Genomic DNA, 4,726 nt, shown 5'->3' with positions numbered 1-4,726 from the left:
TCTATCTTCTGGTTTGAGCAATAATCTTATAGAAATCTCAAAGATCCGAGGGGTATGAATAATATCGGGCACAAGTGTATATAATATTACTTTTAGAATTCTCTTTTCTTCTTGTTTAAGTTCTGAGTGCATGCTATATATGTAAAGGTTTGCAACAAAAACACTATATATAGTTTAGAATTTTGCGAAATACACACATTGATTCACGCTCAAGAAGGGGCATTCTGACCTGCATAAAGTGCCTGGGTAGACCCGCAGGCATTTCACGGCGAGGGCGCCCCGGGCAATTACCAATAAATTAACCCCTTCTCTCTCTATCTATATAAAAGCTAAGTACGTCCAAGGATGGAATACTGTTGCCATATCTGGGCAGGAGCTGCTAAAAACAACCTATCCTGCCTTGACAGAGTACAAAATAGACTTTGTGGCTTAGTGGGGGATGCCCTTTTCTCTACCCTGCAACCTCTCTCCCACAGAAGAGACGTTGCGAACTTATCCTTGTTTTATTGTTATTTCTATCGCAGGTGCTCGTCTGAACTCCAATCTCTAGTCCCTCCTCGCCAATCTTTTACGAAAAACACCCGTCTAGCTGAATCCACTGTGAAAAATTTCCCCCACTCTATATCTGTGCCTAAATCAAAACGCGGATTCCATGAACAAAGCTTCTTTCTTAGAACTGCACGCCTGTGGAACTCTGTTCCGTCTGCCTGCTTCCCACCGAACTACAACTTGGATGTGTTCAAGTCCAACGTTAACAAATTCCTAATGAACAGCCCCCTTAAGTAAACACTTCATCCAATCTCCACACTAACGTAATGTACTTGCAATAACCCTTATCCCTGAGTGGCTTCCGGGCCTTGATAAGTGGTGATCACTGTATAAAAAAAAAAAAAGAAAGGTAAACTAAGTCTGGGAGGGTGGGCCTCCTAGAACTAATCTCCCACCGCAAAGTCAACAGAGACCAGATTATTACACGAATAATATAATCTTTGTTGATTGGGGGGGGGATAAAATTCCTAGCCGCGTACTAGTAGTAGTAGTAGTAGTAGTAGTAGTAGTAGTACACAAAATATAAACTGAAAAATGCATACCAAGATGCATCGGGAATTTAATGCATGCGCCCTCTGAAATGTGTGTCACTTATGCGGGCGGGGGCGGGGGCGGGAAGTAGGAAGTAAACGCGAGCACGTGTGGTTTGAGTGGGATGGAGTTGCATAGTTAAAGATGAAGATCAAGACGAGAAAGACAATATCACAGAAATGCGGCGGCGGATGCAGTCGCGCTACAAAGTCATTTCGAAACGTGTGTTATCATCCGCCGATTGTGTCAGGTGGACCTCTATCTTGTTGGGATTTATTACTTTTAATTCTCCTCTTTTTTTTTTTTTTTTTTTTTTGTCTCTATTTCTGTCATCAACATCGTTGAATTCTTTCTTTTTTGTTTTGTTTTCTTTCTTTCTATTAACTGAAAAGGCAAAGTTTTGTAGAATAAGATGTCGACGAACGGTGCATGTTCGCCATCACGTCGGGAGTCGGCAACATGTTGAATAGGAAGACACGAAGTCTCATTCTAACATTTAAAAAGCAGTGGTTTTAGCTAGACGGGTATTTTTTTGTGAAATCAGATTAGGCTGCCTGAAGATACTGGCTTCCTGACCTAAAAAGCACCAATCATTAATGTTATGCGGTTGATGCGTGCGTCTATGTATGAAATTAAAAAGGAAAAAGGGCGGATATACCGAGAAAATACTATCAACTTTGATATTTCGTTTTTGTCAGTCAATAGATTTCATCAGTTGTTTTTCTTTCTAGTTTGTTATAATGGGAAAACCTGGCACTCCTCTAACACTAAATGGTTAGAGACGACCACTGAACGAAAGCTAGAAAAGAAAGAGAGTGTACAAATGGAAGACAATGAAATCTCATTCCAACATTTAAAAACAGCTTTATTGATTATCTTCGTTAGTAGGTTTGTAGATAGAAAGGGTTCCTGTTTACAATGCCTCCCCACAAGACAGAGTTAGACACCAGGGTCGTTTTTTTTTAATGTGGAGAAAAGGAACAAAAATAAAAATTGTCTCAGTCGTGAAAGATTTCTCCTCCACTGACAGAGAACAAGAAATTGAAGTGCAGCATCTGAAGAACACGTATTTATTTGCTCCCCCACCGAGCAAATTAGGCACAAGGCCGATTTTTTTTAATGTGAGGAGTGAAGGGGAAATGGGGACCAACTCCCCTGGGAGTAGGGGAGCTGGATAGTGACAATTGGTATGAAGGGTTGCCCCTACATTGACGAAGGTCTTATATGTGGGGTCGCACCCACATATGGTCTTTGCTTGCAGTATCTGTCGGAACAGAGTATTTATTTGCTCCCCCACCGAGCAAATTATGCACAAGGCTGATTTTTAATGTGAGGAGTGAAGGGGAAATGGGGACCAACTCCTCGGGGAGTAGGGGAGCTGGATACTGACAATTGGTATGAAGGGTTGCCCCTACATTGACCAAGGTCTTATATGTGGGGGTAACCCCACATATGGTCTTTGCTTGCAGTATCTGTTCTGGCAGATACTACACTTTGATCTTGGCCCGAAGGCCAAGCGTGGAAAGAATTCTTGTGTGGAGACGTAGATTAAAGATTAGACATGCCTCTTGACAGAGACTAGTAAATACTCTTCAGCTTAATTTGGCCGATGCAGCCCTTGCAATCTAGAATCATATCATATAATAATATCTGAATAAAGTATTCTAAACAAAAGACAGGAAGCAATTCAAAACTGTTTACATAGATCTAAGTGTAACTTATCTCGATTTAAACCTGATTAGAAGCAGGGATTGTGTTAAAATAAATTAAACTATCAAGCATGGAAAATTAAACATTTTTTTATTATTGTCCGCCATCACATTGGGAGTCGCCAAGTAGAATAGACAAGAAATCTCATTCTAACATTTAAAACAGCTTTAGCGATTATCTTTGTAAGTAGGTTGTATAGAGAAAGGTTGTTTTTTTTTACAAAGGAGTCACCGCTTATAAGGGCCCGGAGGCCAGTCGAGGATATGAATTAATGAATGTACAGTAGTCAATAGAACAATATCGTAATAATCATTAGTAGTAGAAATTTAGAAAATTGGATTATTAAGGGGAAGGCTCATCAAGAATTTGTTTGTGTTGGACTTGAAGACAACCATATTGTAGTCAGCTGGAAAGCAGAGAAACAGAACAGAGTTCCATAGGCGTGCAGTTCTAAGAAAGAAACTTTGTTCATGGAATCTACGTTTAGGTTTAGGCACAGATAAAGAGTGGGGGAAATTATTGATAGTGGTTTCAGCTAGACAAGTATTTTTCGTGAAAGTCTGACGAGGGGGGATCATAGATTGGAGCTCAGACGAACACTTACCATAAAATAATGATAAAGCAGAGACAAGCTAGCAACGTCTCTTCTATGGGAAAGAGGCTGCAGAGAAGAGAAAAGGACATCACCCACTAGGCAACGAAGTCTATTTTGTACTCTGCCAAGGTAGGGGAATCTGCTTCTAGAAAATCTTGCCCAGATGTGGCAACAGTAGTCCATCCTTGAAAGTACTTAACTATTATACAGGTAGAGGACTGCATCAGCAGTTAGAGGTAGCATAGTCCAACGTCGAAAGTGTTCCTGTGTGGAGACGTAGATTAATGATTAGACAGATCTGTTGAAAGAGAGAAGAGTTCATGTGTGTGTGTGTTGAAGTGATGGTCCGTAGCCATGATGGGTTATTTTTCTCGATAAAGTTAGTGAGAAAGACGAACTTAACAGTAAGGTTAGAGATGAATTAGTTTGGAAGTCATTTTGTAAAAGTCATCCAACGCATGCCAGCAAGTAAAGTAAATGTTAAATGTTAAACCGTATCTGATGAAGACATGAACCTAAAATGTCTATGAGTTGAAAGAGAAGCCAATAGTAGAAACGTGCATCATGAAAGAGAAAGGTAGTTCGTGCATGTATTGCATTGAAGTCCGTGTGTTGGTTTGTTTGTATTCGCGTCTTAATCGAATTCCGAGCCGAAAGGCCGGATGAGTTCTGTTGAGTGTCGAGAGAGAAGTTGACGGCGGGGGGGAGGGGGCAGATCCGTTCCACGTGGAGTTGTTATCAGTCCAAGATCTAGGAAGAAAGAGAGAGAGAGAGAGAGAGAGAGAGAGAGAGAGAGTCTGTGTGTGTGTGTGTGTGTGTGTGTGTGTGTGTGTGTGTGTGTGTGTGTGTGTGTTACCGGTTTAACCTTTTATAAATTCGGTCATGTGACTGAGAGTTGGCTACTGATTGAACAAACCAGGAAAGAAGTGTATTTCAGAATCTCTAGCCGCGAGAATTCGCTCCTGCTTGTGTTCCTTGCAATTTCGCCTGTTACAGGTTATATTATAGAGCTGCTTTTTACCACAAAAATTAAAGACACAAAACCTCTCCTGGAACTGCACTGGTTCGTTCTTTGACATCTAACTGAATTCCCGCATGTGTTCATTGGCAGGTTTTTATTTATTTATTTTTTTTTTTTTTTACTTCGATTTTTGTTCATTTTTTTGTCATCTGACGATTGTTCGACAAAAAATCGAAAACATTCGTGATACACATAGAACATACATTAGTTTTTTACATTAAAAATATTGAAAAAAATAAAAGAGGTATAATCAAGCAGAACGATGTTGTAATGTTTAACATTATTTGCTTAATGTATATATTTGACTGGATTCGAATCTC

This window comes from Euprymna scolopes, chromosome 23 (assembly GCF_053919585.1).
Source record: "Euprymna scolopes isolate OS-2025 chromosome 23, ASM5391958v1, whole genome shotgun sequence".
Taxonomy (NCBI): Eukaryota; Metazoa; Mollusca; class Cephalopoda; order Sepiida; family Sepiolidae; genus Euprymna; species Euprymna scolopes.
The sequence above is the reverse complement of the archived record's forward strand: the minus strand, read 5'-3'. Positions refer to the sequence as shown.